We start from the raw sequence: 21450 nt of genomic DNA, 5'->3' as shown, positions 1-21450 counted from the left end.
CATACATAATTTTGCTTTATATAGGAAATGAAATTATGAAAATATGAAATATGTATATTAAATTTAAATAATAAATCAACATAATTCCAACGCTCACATTGGACGTACGAACATACGTACGTGTATGTCCCAATCAATAAAATTAAATTATGTTACCTAATATTTTATAATATAATAATAAATTATGATTACTTTGCTAATTTATTTTTAACACAAAAGAGAATTTCATATTTTTACGATAAATTTGTACAATAAATTGTTTAACATACTTATTTCAAAGTCAGTGTTAGTATTTTAAATTTTAAAATTTAAGAATATTTAATATTATGTTTACTTACATGTATTTTTTTTTATCAAAACAAGTTTAGTGTGTAAGAGGAGTGCTAACGTAAACATTTTTTACACGGCATATGAAAATATCACACACTAAAATCAATGTATGTACATATGTATGTATGTATGTAGTAGATCCTAAGGCCATTTCACGATATTGCTAATTGAGTTAGATAACTTAGAATTATTTTATAAGTTAATACTTTTTTAACAATTTCATGCAGTTAAAAAGTTTACACCTTACATACTTAATTAAAAATTATAATAAGTAGGTTTCTTTTTCAAGAAAAAACCTGAGAAATCGAAATACCTTTCTGTTCTGTAATCCAGAGCTTTAAAATTAATTAAATTTTTCATATTTTATATTTAAGTCTTTTATGAAGCAATAGCCTTAATGGAAAATTTGCCACCGACGATTAACTGACCGTATTAAATGTATTAATTTTCACTTTACGAAAAGTTCATCTTTATATGGATTTACCGTATATTTAAAAAAAAGGTAAGAATTAAAAGTTGACAACATAAATTTTAATAAAAATATTCGTAACGTGATCTCTTTTTACCAAATTTGAAATCAATGTTAATCTAGTTAAGGAAAAAGGTAACAAGTATTCTGATTTAGTTTTTAATTTTTTCTTAATTCATTTAAAATATATACATATAGCGTACATACATTGTATGGCATAAGTATTTAAATATGGAATAAATTGAGGTCCGTTATTACATAAATGGTAATCATTAAGAGATGGAAAGACAACACCAATTAATTTTGTTTGTTTCTTTGTTGCGTTTTAAAAGAAATACGCAAAATGTTATTGAGTTTTTGTTAACGTAATTCTTATATGAACTTGCTTGCCAATTTTGCATCATTCGGATCATATGAAAATAATGTATGAAATTTATTTTGGCGCACAAAAATGGTAATTTTCTTGTCATAATAATAATCACCTTCTGTTCACAATATACACTTTTAATAATAAGTAATTGTATAAAGTGTGTTGTATGACGTTTTTAAAAAAATCAAATTAATGACTTACCATACAAATTTCTGTTCGTAATTAATTAATTACATATTTCGAAAATCAAAAGCACATTAAAATATCATGGGTTTTTAGTTCTGGACCTACATAAGTTTGCACACTTAATTAAAGTTGATTAAATTCTATGTATCAAATTTGAAGTTTTTTAAATGCACTGTGTTTATACTTTGCTACTTAATTCAATAAGTATAATATTCTGTATAGTAAATTTATTATTATGATAATACATCTAATTTTTCTTTTTGCAGATATTTGTAGAGCACCGCACTTCAATTAATTAGTTTAATTAGAATTAGACGTTAATGTTTTCTTATTGTGCAAAAGTAAAAACCTGGTACGGCAACGAATTTAATTTTGTTTATCTATAAGGCAGCATCGCATTTTAAAAAAAGTAAGTCTGCTAAACGAAAAATAGCATTTTTTTTTCATAAAAATGTTGTTTCACGTACCTATAAAATTCAATACTTAAAAGAATTGAAATATATTGGACTTACTTATTACTTGTGGCTTTAAATATTTTGGTTGAAAATCTTGTTCGGTTTTTGGCCATTCGATTAATGTTATGACAAGTCAGAATTGATCTAGAACTGATCTTACTACCGAGTTTTTGATTTTTTTTGGATTGCATCCATACTCATTCCGGTGATGTTGTTTGCGACTTTTACTTGAGTGTATCCAATCAATTTATATTTGCTACTTCGAGTTTCTACTACCTGTACTGCACCTTCTAACTGTTAAATTTTGATTTAAGCCAGATCTTGCTATGTCATTATCGAAAGATCATTATATTTTAAGTTTTCTGTTCTGTATAACGTGGTAACTGTATCAATTTTGATAAAAAATCTCCTACAAATACCAGTCTGGTGTTGTTTTCACCATTTTGATCTTATTGTCTATGTTTAAGTTTAGGTACTTATGTTAAACTTATTTTTAAGTTGGCTTCAGTAAAATTGTTATTATTGCTTTCAGATTTAGTTTAATGTCTTTTTTTTAAATTTTGATTTTATAATATTTTTCTTTCAGTGTACAATGTACAATAGTTTTTTAATGATGATTTATATTTAATAGGTCTCACTGTTTAATGAATTAATAAAACTTTTTTAATTATACATAAATATATATATACATATACATATGTATGACAATATAAACTGTTTTTGGGTGTAAAGCTCATACTTTGAATTTTTTACACCATTTTTTTTTCTATTTTTATTTTTATATTTTAAATTTTAATATTAATTAAAATTTTCACTTGAATAAGAGTTTTTTAATTAGCATCTTGGTATTTTGGGAAAAAATTTTTGCTAGTATGACCTAAATTAAGCTAGGTTTTAGTTACCATATTAAGTAAAGTTGTTAATTAAATTAATTAAAACGTAAAAGTAAAATTAACACATTATGATAAATGTTTTCTATTAAATTTTTGTTTATGTTAATGTCACGTAAATGCAGTCCAAATTGTCTGTATTATAGCAGTGTTGATTAAACATAAAATTCTCCTTACCTCTTTAAGATTTTACGATGTGTATATATGTATGTGCGCAAATATTTCTCAGTAAAATAAAACAATTTTAGTTTTATAGGTATGCTATTTAATGAGCGAATAATTAAGAGCGATATTAATAATATCAATGTTACAATTTTCTCTTTTATTTGCTTTATATATTTAATTTAGCATTATAAAATCGAAATTAATTTATTTTAAATTTTTTAATACTCGTATGTTAACGTTAAAAATAAATAAAAAGAGGTGCTCTGAATGTATCCTATTACAATAATATCATATTTATTTTTATGGAACCGAGTACAAGCCTGTACATAATATGTTAACGTACTTCCATATACCTACATATACGAGTATGAGATACTCATTTCCTTTGAATTTAAAAGTAAAATTCCAACTAAAATATCATTCTTGTATATTAAAAAATAGCATGATATCGCAATTTTATATTCGTAATTGTGAAAAAATATTGAAAATTTCAAAATAAATATCAAATACTAATATATACCATAACATATATCAATAGGAAAACGAATGAGAGAAAATTAACTTAGACCTATAATTATTACTTCCGTTCGTCAAATTATATCCAATTAATATGATGAAAAGCATATGGAAAATTTTGCAGGTGTTTTGATTTTTCTTTCACATAAGTGAATTATACTAGTATATATCCATATATGAATACTGACATAAAATAAATCTATTAAAGAAGGAAAAGAAAAATTGAAGATTGTAAATGGAAAATTGCAAGAACAGGCAAGGTTGTATCTTACAAATTACACTGATGAGATTGTTTACTTGTTTGTATAGTTATTTGCCTATATAACTACTTTTATGTATAATTGCTTGTAAAACAATTTACTGAGTGCTTTCTTAAAGTAAAAGTTCGAACTACAAGAAAGGACATTTTATAAATAATAAAAGCTAAATGAATTTATTCTACTTTTATTAAAATTTCTAGGCAATTTTTATAGTATAATAATTTTTTTAATAGATATTAGAAAAATATAAAAGTTTTAGTTGCTTTTTTTTATTTATTAAAGTTTAATTATTTTATTATTTATTTTATTGCAGAATTATGTAATATATCCATATGAGCAACATCCTGTATTCAGAAATGATGATACAAAAGGTAAATAAATTTTATTAAAAGAAAATTAAGAAAAAGTAAATTTTATATGTATTTTAAGTGAAAAACCAAGTATCAAGAAAATATGTAGACATATTTGTTGCCAGGTGATCCCAATCATGGTTTTGTAATTGATTTCTTCTTTAGTTTTTCTTTAAAATTCCTTAAATGTTATGTTTTAATGAATAAAATTAATACATTTATGCAAACTTGAAATGAGGCTAGACTTATAAAACTAATTTTACGGAATATCGTCAATTTTAAATAATATATATAAGAAAGTATACACAGTGAGCCGAATAAATTTAACTGAAAGTAGAGTTCAGGAGATACACATTTTTATATTGCAGTTCTGTTATTAAGACTGAAATCAATTGAGAGAATAAAGATAATTTCTCTTAAATTACAAGATGCGTGAGGTAGCCATTAAAATGAATCCCGTAAGCCAAGAAAATTTAGAGATTTTCTTTCTCAAACAGGAATCGGTCTGATACAAAAATAAATATATGTACATGTTGAAAAAGGATAAAGTCACATGGTATTCGTCGCAAATTTTTATAATTTCGAAATTATTACATTTAAAAAAAAATTTTAGATTTCAAATTAGATGGACGTACTGTTTATATTTCTACAAATAAAAGTTATCGCTCTATAAATGCAATAAATCTTATTTTGTTATACTATTAAATTTCTATAACACATTGACAGAATATTAAAATTTAAAATTAGTTTTGATATGAATTTCCGTGATAAATGAAAACTAAATCCCTAATATGTAGAAATTTTCAGTGATAGCCTAAAGCAATATTCTTCAGTTAATTATTATTAAGATTTATACAAGTCTATTAAAAGTATAATGTAAAGTAAATGTGTATTATACTTCTTTAATAATGATTTTCGACAAAATCCGGTATTTAAAATGTATTTTGATATTTAAAACATAATACACAATTTAATATGTACTTACCTACTTTAAAAATTTTAGTGTTTAATCAAATGTTAAAAAAATGTGTAAACAATAATATGACACTCAAGATTCAGCCCTATTTATAATTGTAATAAAATAAATGAAATTATAGTTTAATTTCCTTTTTGAATTAAATCTTACGCGAGTTAGAATTCGATGCTTACTCTTCTATCGAGTACTTATATAGACTGCAATTTGTTAAAACAGAAGTTTGTAAAGTTAATTATCAATTTGATTACTGGCTTTATATAGCAAAGTATGGAATAAAGTTTGTTTTATTAAAATTACATGCTTACGACCAATGTTTAAATTTTGTTGCATATATTAAGGAGCAATTTATAACCGAACGCATTGCATTAAATAAGGTGGCCTATTTAGAAAATTTAAAGAAAAATTTTTAAAATCTTTAAATTTTCATAATCTCATCGAAGAACAATCTACTTATATAATTCGAACCTTGTCGAATTTCTCAAAAACCGTTAAGGATCCTCAATATTGCCATGAGTAATGGATAAAAAATCCTCTATACACCTCCGCTTCACCACAACTACCTCTACAGAAGCCATCTATGGGATGATCAATCTTCCTGATAGCATAATTGATAATTAGCTTATATTGTAAACAAATTACGTTGGCAATATTAACATTTCATTTATTTGAACTTAAGATTGCCATAATTATGTATTTAGGTATCTAATTAATTTCATATTTTTTTAAATTAATATTAATATTCACAAAAAAAATTTTAACATAATTTTCGTTTTTTACTTTTCTGTTTATCTACAATTTTGTTTTTTTATTAAAATTCATTTAGAAAACATTTTTTCTCTCTCATTTTCTTTTGCTTATCTCAAACAATTTTAAATAATTATAATAACTATATGGTATAGGTACTTTTTATTTTTCCACCGCATGCATACCGTAATAAAAATACATTTAATGTTTTTTTTTTGTGAACTTGAACTTTTTAAAAAGTAAAAACTCAAAATAAACAAAACGCGTAATCATTAGTTAATCTCTTGGTAATTTACCATAAAGAAAAAGAATCATAAATTATGTAATATTACGTTTTTACAGCGTGTGATTATTTAATATTCGTAATGACTAATGAGCACATATTTTATAAAATAAATTTTACAATTTATTTGTTAATTTCAGTAATAAACGTAAATTAAATTAAAAGTAGTTTTACATAACAATGATCTCTTCAAATTGAAAATTTGATTTTTGTGTTTGGGTTAATTGTATTCTATTTTAAATATTCGCCGAAAATTATAAATAAAAATAAAATAATTAAATACAAAAAGGCAGAAAAAATAATTAAATTGGTGTACAAATCAATTTTTAGCATAATTTTAAGATAATTAGGCGTCTATGTTTTCTAATTTATTTGACTGGCGCTTAAAAATTATTCTTTTCGTTTTCTTTTTTTTTGGTAAATTCAGAAAATTTAAAGTGAAAACCTTTTTGTATGTAAATTTGTAGTAAATAGGTGTAACGTAAAAAATTTTAATTTGACTTATTTTCAGAAGGTGGGAAAAATGACAAGAAAAATAAAAAAAAAATTGAAATTGTTTGTTCATTCTAAATGTAAATTAATTAAAAAAGCAATAATGAATGAATTGTTTTATTCATAAAAATATTTTAAGACTTATTTCAAGCTATGACAAATGAAACAACAAATTTATTTGCATTTATATACAATAAATTTGTATTCCGAACAATTAATTCACAGTCTTTAATAAACTACAGATCAAGTACTTAATTGTCGGATTCGATTGGTATAAAAAATTAGATTCATGCAGTGTAAACTTCTTTCACGGATTAGAATATAGAAGAACGCTATATTAACTACCTTAAAGTTTCGAATCATTGTCCTAATATGTTTGCCAATTAAAAATAATCACGTTATACTCCCCTTTCATATTCGAAACCTTTACGACGTAATAATGTTAAATCCCACGTATATGATGCAGATACAACTTTGACAACAATATTCCTGATACAATTTTTCTTCATTTATTCAGAAATAAGAAAAATATTTAAATTGAAAAAAGATATAGCAATTTGATGTCATAAATGTGGAAAATCATCATTCGCACAGTGTTAAAACCGATCAGTTCAACATTGTTCTGACAATTAACCGCAACGTGATAGTAATCTATTAAGAATATATTTAGTAAATTGTAAAATAGCGAGACCGGCAAATTAGAATTAGCGAAGTGAAAACATATAAAAAACACCATTTTGTTTTTCTTGTCATTTATTCTGTCAAGCATTATTTTTTTTTCCTCCATATTATTCTTGAATTGATGTTATTATGTAATGGAAACAGAATTAATTTCAAGTGTTTGTTATTAAATATTTTGCTTTAATTTTTTTTTTCCTTAAAACAATAATTAATTTATTAAAAATATTATGGTTGTACACTTGTAAAAATAAATTCTGACATGATGTTTTTTCGGGCGTTGTATTTGCAAGTTCTTAATTTGTGATTGAAACAATTTTGTTACTTTTTGTTTTCTTTTAGTATATCAAGGTTAAAAAAATTTCTGATGGAATTTTTTTTTCCAAGTTTTCTTTTTCTATTTTTGATCTTTAATTTTGAAATTATGAATTCAGTATATACAGTAATGGACAAAGTGAGGGGACAAAGTTCACACATGAATTTTAAAGTGAGTTTTTTACCGAAACTTCTTGTATTATTTTAATACAATTAACGTAAGATTATGAATAGGATGAATCTATTATATGAATACTCGTAGAATTAACCTGTAAGAGCTTCTTAATTCTGTATTTGACATTTATACTCAATAGGTGAAAGAAGTGAGTGAGCATCATTATGTTTTATACAATGTTGTTTACAAGTATGTGAATTACTTTTTCTAATAAAATATATTGCTCCTATAAATATGCAAATCTCAACAATCTTAATTATCACCATACTTTTCAATACAAATACGCTTTGTGCCACTTAGAGGGTGAAAAACGAATAAAAATGAGGAAATCTATTCACGAGACAGATTTGAAAGATGATTGGAAAAATGATATACAAAATAAAATAGATTCCATTTGCATTATTAACAATTTGTCAAGTGAACATGTTTTTGACTACAAATCCCCAGAACTTCCAATTCTGATTAATCTTATTGATTTAAAGTACTTTTTATTTAAAAACCACGTTGACATTATGACGAAAATTTTGCCCCAAATATTTTATATAGTACCGTTTATTTTAAAACTTATTAATCATTTTTTGATAAATAAAATTTAAAATTTTATTTTAGAATCAGCTTTAGTGTGTGGGTGAAAATTATGTGAACGTTTAAAAATGATCTAAAAATGGTTAAATATTTTAAAATTTTTCCCTTCCTGATCAAAATTTTTATTATTATACTGCCATGACTTTTAGTTTATTTTTCATTTATGTAATTTATAAATGTTTGACATTTATTTTGACGTAAAACTTTGAAAAATCTAATTAAAATTTATTACCTGTAAAAATGTTATCGAAAGTTACAAAAAAAAAATAAACCAGCTACAGAATCGAAGATTTCAAACCACATAATTCTTGGACGACTGAGTGATTTTGTGAGTTATGTATAACCTCGACTCATTTTATTAAAAATAATTTTTATACACATACCATTTTGGTTTGTTGGCTTACTTAATATCTCGATTACTACTCTACAATAGTAGAGAAAATATTATTTGAGATTTTATTAAATTATATTGAAAATGACTTAAATAATTGTCATAATTATATCAAATTAGTAAATTTCATTTTACGACTATTTAATTAACAATATTAATGAAATCTTAATCAAAATTAATTATAAGAAAATAAGTGCAATTGTTCGCGTGAAGGAAATGGAAAAAACAATAATCAATTCTCAATTCGTCTGGTAAAAGTTTTTTAAGTAGTGCTAAATGAATTTCCGTTTTAAACTTGAAATGAGCTCATACATTACTTTTCTTTTCCTACACAAATAATTTTGATTATGCATTGTTTTAATTCATCATACAATTTAACACGATTTACTATAAATTAATTAAATACAAAATTTTGTTAAATTTCCGTCTTCGATAAATGAAGTTAAATTGCATGAAATTGCTAACATACATTAATCAAAATTTTAAATGTTTACTCTAATGTTGCACCTAAGTTAATCATTTCAATTTAATTTCCATACAATAGTGTTTCCTTCCAAATGATAGGCGTCTAAGCACAATTTTTCATTAAAATGTAATAAATTACAAAAAAAAATTAAATTTTATTCTCATCACAAACCATTTTTCAAAAGAATAATAGAAAATTAATAAATACGAATTATTTTTTACACCTTTTTTGAGTTTAACTACTTACTTATTAAATTAATGGGAAAGGAAAAAAAAAGCACCTGATATAACTTATTTTTTTAGTGAATTGCTTTTAAATATTTTAATTTTTACTCAAATGTGTGTGTGTGTGCAAACATACTTTTGATTAAAGTTAATTAAATAGTTTTCAATTGAAAAAATTTAAAATTAATTGCACAAAAATTCATTGGGGCATGAAATAACTTCTACCTACAATATGCGCATTCATAAGCATTTGTATAGATAGGTCAACAATATTTATCACTTTAAAAAGGGCAATTTTTACTTCATATTAAACTATGAAAAATATTTAATCTATAAATTTTTACTCATTTCCATGAATTTAATCCTGATTAATTGTAAATTATACATAGTATTATACACGATGTTGTATTTGAGTTGAAACGATGTTCAAACACAATCAACAGGTCGGGAGTTACATGGGCTTAAAATTAACCTGGGCTGATTTTGTTATTTTTTTGATTTTTAAGAAAGAACGCTCAATGGCGAAACCTGAACGTTACGTCACCTAACAAATTAATGTTTTTTAAAAACGAAAGGTTATAATTTTAAATTTCTCGAATTTTAAAGTCATATGATTTCGAAACTTGAACAGATAAAAACTAATGTTATAATTCTTGAGAAAATCATTATTTTCAGGTTTCCCAATCACATTGACTTTAAACCCTTGTAAGTCCGAATCTATTGAGCTGGAACTACGTTTTCATATAAAACTTTTGTCTACTCATGAGAGCTTACACAATGTTATATAGCAGTGTACTTAGGTACGAGATATCATGCATATGACTTAAAGTATTATTTGTTCTTGTACCCGCAGCATTTAAAAAATTTTGAAATAAATTTTAGAAAAATATTTAAGAATTTCGTTCTTATTAGTTAGAAATATTTTCATGTGTATGTAAAATAACAAGGAATATATGAAAATTAATTGCAAATTTTTTCTTTTAATTATTTCTAATACAGCCAGAGGCCCCTTGCTCTCTGATTTAAGTGAAATGCAAAAATAAGATATTTATTATTTTTATTTAGTGTGTAAATCCAAACAATATTTGAAAGAATTAAAATCTTAAATAATTATTTTCATTTTTGTGAATATTTTTTTTAATTAATTTAAAATATTTAATTTATAGAAATTTTTATTGAAGATTAATTCAGTTAATGATTAATATTATTTTTTTATCGATTTTTATAAATAAATAACAAAAATAAATGTGATTAAAATTTACTTATAATAATTTTAAATTTTTACGATAATGAGTGTATCGCTACATGTGTAATGTTCAAATTTGTATTTTAATATTCTCATCTCGTAAAACATAATTTTTATATGTTAGAGAAAATTGAATAAATTAAAAATATTTCTAATTTTTTTGTACTTTTCTTCTTTGTTCTATAAAATTTCAGTTGAAAGTTTATAAACTTCTCCCATTGTTATGTAAATTTGTCAATATTTAATATTCTATATTTAAGAGAATAATAAAATGATTATTAGGTAATTTTATTTTTGAATTTTTATTTCTAAACCTCACCCTTATTATTGTATAATTGAAACTTAGTTTTGAAATTTTTTTCCTTTTCCAAAAACTTATGTGTACATAGGTACTTTTTATATATAAATGCTTTTATTTATTCGTAAAGTTATTTCAAATGTGTAGATTGAAACGTTAAAAAACATATTTAACTATATAAATGGATAATATAAGTTTGTTTGCGTATTATCAGAAAAATGCACCTGTTTACATATTCCCATTTAGTAGTAAACAACTTGTAATTTAATCATAAGACTGCAACAAAGTAACAAAGTACACATATATTTTCTGTCAATTTTTCATAATAGTTTACTTTATTAAGATATATGTAGGTACACGTACATTAACCTATGATAGGTGAAATTAAGAAAATAATAATAAAAAGAATAAAAACAGAGAGAGAGAGAGAGAAAAATTCTCTTCTAATATATTTTGAATAGAGTTACCAAATGGCAATAATTAAACGAATATAGGGAAACTTTATTTTACTTGTAAATTATAAATTTGAAAATTTTTGAAAATTTAAAATACGATATTAAAAAATCTTCACTGTGAACACAATAGTAATAATAAGTAGAGAAATGAGTAAATGAATGAATACACGGATGAATATAGTAAAGTGATGTAAATCGAACCTGTCTTTCTGAAAGCAGAGCATCTTTCATTTGGGATTTTCAAAAAATAGCGTAATTTAAATTTATTTGAGCCCTGGATTTGTCATGACTTGGCGAACAATATAGCTGCAATTAAAGGTGCAATTATAGAATAGAATTTCCCAGGAGTTTTAACTGACGTATAGAGCTTTTTAACCCAGTTGCAAGCGATTCTATTCGAATCGGCCTGATAAGATCATTAGATAATAATGTGATTCTCTTGTTACTGAAAAAAGAAATCATCTAAAATTTTAAAATTAAATGGTCATAGCGACCAAAGAAATTGTAATTTTTTTTCGAGAGTTTTTAAGATAAGTACGACAACCCTTTTATTCTAGTCTGTACGATATGTTATAATCTAAAAAATATTATGTATGAAAATGAAATTCCGATTAGAGAAGCCTGTTTGTCATTAATGCTTTGTAATAAATAATTTTTCGAACAACTAAAATACTTTATAAAGAAAATTCTTTTTTTTTTTCATATTTCATGAAACTCTGAAAAAGGGAAATTTTCCTATATAAAAATGTTTCTTTTTTTTTTAACCTTTTTCAATATTAATACTTTGAATGAAAGTTTTTTCCATAAGAAAAATAAAAATATTAACTAAATTCTAAAATTTTATTCATTTATTCATCTATTATAATATTATCATCTCTTCAATAGATTTTCTATACTCTATAGTTACTTTAGATATATAGGCATACTTATCTATCTAAATAATATGAATAAAATAACATCAATATCAGCGTCATATTAGTTAAAGTTTTCAAAAGAAGAAAGCATAAATCCTTAAGGCCATATATATAAAATTTTCTTCTGTACATGGACAATTTAAATTCCATTTTAAGTTAACTATAATTTATAATAACATGTTGTTCATAAATACTATTATGTATATAGGAAACTAAAGATTTTGCAAAAATGGCTTGTGTTTTCGATGTTATAATGTGACAATAAAATGACAAAAGTTACATGCCATAATATAGACATATTGTTACTTTAAAGGTCTTCTTTTAACTTGTTTTCTCTACCATATTTTTAAATTCAATTCTTGTCATTTCTAAATCATTGAAAAACCATAATGTTTCTATTTCTATTAAATAATTTCTATGTTTGCTTCTTGATTTTTCTTCCAATTTTGTTTCAAATCCAATAAAATGCTTTAACCCTTTTATACGCCTAAAATATTAACCCATCTGCAAAAAAGATGAGAAATTTATCCTCATGGCACAATTTTGAAATGACAAGAATTTCGAGCGCATTATAATATAGTGTGTCTTGATTTTATTAGAAAGCATTCAGAGAGTATACAAAGATTTAGTCACATTTGGTTGAGTCATACTCTCATCACTTTACTTTTATTAACTTCTAGAAACCTACAGCTATTATGAGTAATTTTGCTAATTATTATAATAAAATCGTTATATATAATACACTTATTTAAGGTTCGATACGTCTATGAGGAAAATATAGTCTTAAATACAGTTTAACCTTAATATGTCCTTGAGGTTTTTTTTTTTTAAAAGAGTCTCGTTATTAATTATTATTAAAACAAAATGAATGTTTAATTTACCAACTGATAATAGGCTAAAATTGAAAAATTCTTCTTATAACTATTAATGTTTTATGATTTTTATTTAAAATTAAATTCGTATACGTCTTAAGTAACATACGTACATATACATGAATTAGTATAATTTATGTATATGTACCAGTGCATGTATATGAATCTTTTATTTAAAACGCATACCAAAAATAGTTCTACATTATATACGAATTAAACTGTTGCCGTAAAAGAGGTTTGTTTTCTATATTAAAAATTTCAATTAGAAAAAGAATAAAAATAAGTATTCAAGAATATTTCTACGCATTTTATATTTATTCTACACAAATTGTACTTACGAGTTCTGTATTCTAACATATTATATAGCTACTATTGTAAATCAATTCAATGGAATTTGATTTTTACATTCGATTTTCATTTCATCTATTTTAATGAAAAAAAAAAATGATTATACCTATAGAATAGATTTTGCATTTCTATATAATAGACGCTTATATAATTAGATTTTTATGTGCATCAAGTATGTATTTAAGGTTTGCGAACAAAAAATAAAATGAAGAAAAAATATTTACGTGAAATTATTCAGTTAGTCAGTTGCCGTTATGCATTTTATTAAAGAAATTATAAAACAAAATCAAACTAGGTATAAAGTAATTTCTTCACTTACACAAAAATGTTGAAAATAAAAAAAATTCTATGTAAAATTAGAAATTCTGCATGAACTATTAAAAAATTTTCCAACGAAAAGCTATTCTGTTATACAAGCTATGTTATGTGTAACCATACTTTTGGCATATGTTTGTGTTTCTTATGTACTTATCTTAGAGTAATGTGAATTTTCTTGAAGTATAAATTAAAGAAATAATAAAAAATTTTTAAATAATTTTTTTTCCAACTAGTACAAAATTGGATTAAGGCTGCTTTGTAGTTAAGAAAACTGTGCAGAATTACAAAAGTGGTGAGCCTAATTTACAAATGTTTAGCCAAGTTTTTGTACTATTTAGTAAATTAGACTAGTTTCACACACAATATCTTGTTACTCGTAAAAGAAGATTGCATTGATTTTGGCATTACTTGTAAGTAGTAAAATCTGTAGTTGAAAGGTAAAATTTGAAACTAATTAAAAATTTCAATACTGAACAAAAATTTTTCACTAATTGCAACATTAGGAGTTTTAATTTTTCGTTTTAACTATTAAGCCTATAATGTACACTCGCCATGCAACTACCTATCTACTCAAGTATTTCTTTTCTCAGTTATACTTGTCTTTATCCCTGTAATTGTAATCAAAATATAATTCATATTAAGAAGTACTCAAACCGAAGAAATTTTTCATTTTCAATTTCGTAAAAATCTGATTATTTGAAAAACTAATTTAAGAGATGATGAATATGTAATTCAAATATAAATAGATATGATTCAGATTTTTAGGGCATGCCTAAACCAATTGAGATTACTCATTTTATGGTCATAAATTCTGAAAAATAAAAACATATGAATTCCTGATCAGCAGCTACACATTACCATAATAATATTGCATCACATTTTTATTGATTTTATACAATAATGACTGACATAAACATGAAGAGCATAAGAGATGCTACACTTTTTAAAACAAAAATAATATTCATTTGGTATGTGTTGTATAAGTATTCTGTTTTTATTTATTTAAAAATTTTCAATTACTACTTTTAAGAGTACAATATAAAACACTAAAAAAAGAAGTTTTAAAAGAAAAACTTAATATAGAAGAAAAAAATTAATGCAAAGAGAACATACCAAAAATGAAAATAGTTGCGATATACATAAGTACATATTCCGCATATTCCTTTTGAACCAGATGTAACTTGATAATTTTAAATTAATTTTTTTTTTTGAACAAGAAGCGTGTGTCACTCACTCTTTGTAGAGAAATCGTTTTTAAGAAGAATTTCTTTGTTTTTTTTTTTTTTCTTTAGCTGCTTTTATTTTCTCCGTATACAATTTTTCTTCATCAACATCTCATTATTATGTTCACGCAACACTATATATACCGATGATGACGAAGACAACAGTAAAAGATGAAATTGATAATAATTATTATCATAAAAGACATGATTCGGTCACAAAGATGGACTTATACATGTTAACTATTTCAATTTAATATGTTCTAAGACTATATTTACAAAAATATATATGTACATATATACAGACGTATTTAGAATGTTATAGTTAAATATTTTAAGTTCTATAGCACATAATCTCTTCCTGAATAGGTCGTTATTCTGTAATTAAATAAAAAAGTATAAGGTGTCTTAGATTTTATATTAATATATTAAGAATATATTAGTTTTAATTGCTAAGATCATTGAACATTAATTAAATTATTTTGGTTAGAACTGATTTCTCAATTCTCAACACAAATTCGAATTGTTATTATTAATTTTAATATTAGCTCCTAAAATATACTCAATTACTTCATTAAAATAATTTTAGAGTTATTGCTTATTTGGTTGAGGTTTGACATTTGATTAATCAACCCTGATATTGAAAAATTTAAACAATATTTTTGAGAAATAAAAGATCTACAGTTTTATAATTTTAACCTTATTGTATACAAGCGTATTACCGATGGAGTTCTTATATATTACATAATTACTTATATACATAGTATATTGCTCCTATATAAATCTGATTGGATGCTCTTCATCGGGTGTTCTTTTGGGTCAGTACAATTATACTTTGAACAAATTAAAGTGCTTAAATCAGGCTCTTAATGCCTGAATATTCTGTGCATAAAATAATGGAATAAGACTTCTATTCTAATTTCATTGGTTTTTAGATCAAGAGGTAATGATTTAATAGAAGCAGTTGGAGGCATTAGTATTACAACGCGAGAGGTGAAATTCTTGGACCGTCATAAGACTAACTTAAGTGAAAGCATTTGCCAAAGATGTTTTCATTAATCAAGAAAGTAAGAGGCTCGAAGGCGATCAAATAACGTCCCAGTTCTAACAATGAATGATTTAATAAAAATTTCGAATTGGAAAACCTTATGCCACAAAAAAATAACAAAAACATAACATTAACTTAAAATTAAACTTGTAAACATAAACTGATGGATGAATAGTCCGCGTTAGATGGATAAATCCTATATGTACGCGTATAATAGCTTGAAAAAATAAAGGAAAACTGAACAAATAATAAAAATAAAGCATAACATATTATTAATGTACGTTAAAAATGTGCAAAAACAAAATATGTAACCATAATTATTTCTTACTTACAAAAATCTTAGAGGCATAATTGAAAAAAAGAATTTATAAATGGCAATAAATACAATGACATCATGTTAAAAGTGAAATAATTTAGAACAGAAATGGAAATTCATTAGTATTGTTGTCATTCTGTTGAATTTACTTTAAAACTAGAATATTACAAAAGATCAGTTTTTCTTTATAAATCTCAAAGAATATGGGCAGAGATGCGTACAATATATATATATAGGCTATATAAACATGGCTTGAAATAAGATTGATGATTTGATAAAAATAATAAAAAGGAAACATTTCGACAAGAGTTTAACACTTTTCTATATATGCTCATTCCTCATCTCTCATATTAATACTTGCATTTTTAGTAGTATGAATGTAAAAGTAATGCAATTTTCATTGAAAATATTAAAATTATTTTAAAAAGGCAATGTTTTATACAAAAAATAAATGCTATATTATTTCATGTATCTGTACAAATATGTCCACATGTAGATTTTTAAAATTTTTTGATATCTTCTTCCTGGTCACAGAATATCAAATTACTTGTGTTGATAGTAAGGAAAAGGTAAAAAAAAAAAAACAAATGAAATATTGCAATTTCTTTAATAGTTAATTATTACTTACCCTAAAAAGTTTATTTTATAAAACAAATTTAGAAATAGTACATGTTTTTTTAAAAAATAAAAAAAAATGAAAAACAAAATTCCGAAGATTTTTTTTAAAAAATAATTGTAAAATGTATAACAACATTTTTTTTCTCATTAATTACTTGCATATTAAGCATATTTTAGTATTTACCATTTTGTAACAACAGGAAGCAATTAAAAGAATATAATTCATTTTTTCTCTTCAAAGTTCTTAGAAGCACATAGAACATCTTCATTTAATTTAACTTATTATTGTATGTATTATAGGTATGTGAACACAAATGCATGCATATTTCATATAAATATCAAATTACGTTTTATTGGCAATACTTTTGTATGAATAAACAAAAAAAAATTTTGACATAAAACAATTACTCTCACATTATACCTTTGACATTTGACATTAGCTCACTTAAGAACAAGCCTATTATATTTCGTTTTATTTGATTTTACTTTTATGTAGATTACTATTTTTATAGTAAGCTAACTATAATATATGTATGTATGTTTCTTTCGAATTATGTGGTCATAGTAACTTATGTGGTCATTGTTTAAACAATCCGCACTTAGTTAAAATTTAGCTGATGGATAGTTACCGCACAGCAAGAAATTTCTATAAACAAGGACAAAGCAAAGGAAAATCTAAAGTATGTTCGTTTTGTGGGTTTCTGCCCGGTATTTGGCAAGAAAAAGAAAAAAAACCCTTAAAATTTAAGTTGCTGAAACTAAGTTGAACATATTCGGTGTTATGTAAATTCAGTGTTTTATAAACCCTTATAAAATATGTAAATCAGTAAAACCAAAAACATTCGAATTTAACAGACAAGATACAATTATTTCTTTAAAAATGTATACCTACTGAATTTTTCATATATCACAATGGGTCGTGAGCAATACATGGTGCTTCAAAAATGTACTGATAAATGGAAATTAATTTTCTTAAATGGTGATGATTTCTCTTTATGTACATACATACATAATTTTCATCTGGATTATTTAAAATTTATTAATCTAATCTAAATCATTTCGCATTCGAATAATCTAAAATGATTTCTAAATGTTTTAATTATACACTTATGTGCTTAACTTTTTACTTCCGCATTTCTTCTCATTATTGTTCCTTATTACTTTAAAAAATTTTGTGTTACTTTGATTTTAATAACTCATAGTTCTACATAGCTACATATTTATCTCTAATTCTATTTTGAAAACGCTCTTTGTGAAATAAATTATAATCCATCGAACGGAACAAATTATAATAATCAAACAACAAAATAAAAATTTTTTATTCATGCAATTTGTTTTTTTTTTCTTAACCAAAATAAAAAAATATAAACGCTCGTGACCAAAAAAAAATAGCATAACACTGCAAGTAAACAAAAATCCAAAAAAAAAAAAATTCAATGTATACATAATTAAGAAAAAAAAATTTAATTTTAAAAAAATATAAGTACAATTTTAAATCAAAAAAACTCTCTTAAAGGCGATGACTTTAAACAAATTACTCTTAACCCATAGTTCTAAAACTACATAATAATACAAAAAAACCTACCGCACAGTAGTCAATACTTCATCGGAGATTTTACATAATATACATATACATACATATATTCATTCATTTACAAAAAGTGAACACAATGTTCTGCATACTTTTATATTAAAGTAAGAAATAAGTAGGTAGGTAGGTAGGTAGGTAAGGTAAGTAAACATAGATAGATAAATCAGTTTTCTTATATTCATCTTAACTTGAATAACATTGGTATCCATTTACATGTAAAGCTCTTAGTCGAGCATTACATTTAGACAATTAAAACTGCATGACAAGAGAATAAAAAGCAGAGAAATAAAATAAATATATTGAAGAATCAAATCTGTTACAATAGGTTAAAAGCCATTCAAGAATGAATGAACTACTTCATCAAATTAGAAGCGCAATGTTTTTAATTTCCGATGAAAATTCCAATGCTCAACAAAAAAAAAACCTAAATAATACAAAAAAAAAAGTTCAATGATTCCTTACAAAAGTAAAAACTTCCGCCCGAATTTTTTTTCTTTTTAGAATAAAAACGTAAAAAAAAACTTTTGGAAAAACAAAAAAAAATTTTAAGGCGTTCTCTTTAACTTTAGAGTGTAACAGAAATGAAAAACATAACCTAACTAACTGTACAAAATTTTTGGTTTTTGTTCATTTCTCATCTTATTTCTTTTTTATTTGTTTTGATTTAAAATATCGACCAATTTGATCTTATTGAAATTACACTCTTTATTTATTTCTTTTACTTCTGAATGAATTTTATTCTTCCAATTTTTTTTAGCATTTTTTCAAGTACTATAAGCTGTTGTTCTGCATACTTATACACTGTTAGTAATTTGAATGTAAATTTTAAACATTTATTTTACCAATTAAAATTTTGATTAGGAGAAATTATAAAAAATAAATTAGTTCTAGAAAAAGAACTATACTTACGAAATCAAAAAAGCGACTTAATTTTATATTAGTATAGAACCGGCTTTGATAGACATTACAATTCAAATGACAGCTAAAATTAAATGAAAAAATCTAAATATATTCTCCGCATTGGGGTCGAATATCAGACGTTTGTGTATAATTTCTTCGTTCCCTAACGGCAAGATGGCAGAAAAGAGTAACAAACGGTTTTTTATGAATGTGATGTAAATTTTGTCAAAATGAATTAAAAGATTCACTTAAAAAAATTGAATATTATGGATTTGACATTAATTTTCGTTTAAAAAATATTAACGCCATCTATCAAAAATTTTCACAATTATTTTTTAAAAATCTACTGAAGAAGGCTTTTTTAATTGGAAGTGTTTCATATAACTTCAAAAATATAATATAATTATATTTCGAAAGCTGTTAGTGCGGCAGTTATTGATAGTAGTTTCTAATATAACCTCTGAACACAATCTTAATAAGAAATAGGCTGAGTATTGATGCGATAAATTTTATTTTTTCCAATGTTTTTAAAATTTGATCGTATCTACTTTTAGAATATCGTAATTTTGTTTCATTTTTTAAAATTTCCTCAATCTTCTTTCGTATTTGCAGCTTTATTTTATCAAACTGTTGCATTACAACCAACTTTAACATGTTGATAACGATTTTATCTCGTCTCTCAATTTTATGTCAATATTTATTAAAAAAAAAAATTACAACATATTGGAAATCATAATCAGTGAGCCTTTTTCATAGCAATAACTACAACATTTCTGAAACGTACAAGAAAAAAAATCCAAGACTGTCCAATTTAATCAAATATCTATAAATATATTAAGTGTAATGTTTCAAATCTGAATTGATTAAGATTAAAAAAAGATTAAAGAATAAAGTTTCTTATTCTTTTTTTTATATATGTACATATGTAGATATACTTATTAACAACCAATAAAGAAAAAATAAAAAATGAATTTTAATTATATTTTTTTTATTAAAATTGCACAAGAGATGAGTTGAGAAGTGTTATTAAATACGTGTGTGTGTGTGTGTGCGCGCTGCTGCTGTATGCAGTTTTGAATCGTCTTCATTGTTTTGTTCTTTATGTTAACTATAACAATATAAGAAGGCGCCTTAAGAATTGAATACATGATGTTATCACATTGTTAATTTAATCTGATTGGAGTTTATATTAAAAAAAAAAAACTTTTGTATCATATTGCAAAATTCATAATAAAATTTTTGTGTTTGTAAGGATGTAAAGATTAAGTTACATTATTGTCTACCTATTCTATATTTAAAGCTATGAAATCAGACTATAGAATGATTGATCAAATACCAAATAAAGAAAAGTAATTGTATAAAATATTTATTTTGAAATAAAATATAAAATTTGAAAAGTTCAGCCGAAAAAAATTCTGAATTTCCAACTTTAATTTGTTTAAAAAAAAAGAACAACCATTACAAAATTTTGTAAATTCCATACACTTGTCACAATTGCAACAAAACTTATACAAAGTTGAATCATAATTGGGGGTTGGTTATGATTTTTGTAATGTGCTTGCAATATAATATTCTTAATTTTTAATATAATCTTTTTGCTATTATTGGATCAAACTTTCTTCTATGCAAGAGAACAATCCCGCCACGCATGCTTACATACTAAAATTAATCTTGAATAAAAAAAAATTCATGCAAGTTTGTGCAGAGTCCAGAAAAATATTTTATCGTAAAATGTTTTATTCTCTTTGTCTTGTAAAATTTTTGACAAAGAGAATTGAAAAACTCAATATTGCGCATCACGCAATTAGTAATATGTTGTGTAATGATTATGTTCGTTAATGAATCCCAACCGCACTCATAAAATGCTAATATAATGTTACTGTTGCGGCGACGTATTAATGGCATTGATGGTTAGTTATTAATACAAACATATACTCGTATGTATGAAGATACAATTTTTTCTTTATTTCTTATCTTTATAATATA

At 24.0% G+C, this 21450-nt stretch overlaps 1 protein-coding gene across 3 annotated transcripts in view; it reads left to right on the top strand.

The window, feature by feature from the left end:
• LOC129612557 (putative uncharacterized protein DDB_G0286901) overlaps positions 1–21450 on the top strand; it is a 142558-nt gene that overhangs the window by 29923 nt on the left and 91185 nt on the right. For all 3 annotated transcript variants that reach the window (XM_055526225.1, XM_055526223.1, XM_055526222.1), the window contains exon 3: positions 3955–4012. The gene's annotated coding sequence lies outside the window, so the exon portion shown is untranslated. The remainder of the gene's footprint in view (positions 1–3954; positions 4013–21450) is intronic.

The sequence above is a fragment of the Condylostylus longicornis genome, unplaced genomic scaffold, assembly GCF_029603195.1.
Source record: "Condylostylus longicornis isolate FDR11 unplaced genomic scaffold, ASM2960319v2 ptg000075l, whole genome shotgun sequence".
In the NCBI taxonomy this organism is placed as follows: domain Eukaryota; kingdom Metazoa; phylum Arthropoda; class Insecta; order Diptera; family Dolichopodidae; genus Condylostylus; species Condylostylus longicornis.
This window is presented reverse-complemented; position numbering and strand designations above follow the sequence as displayed.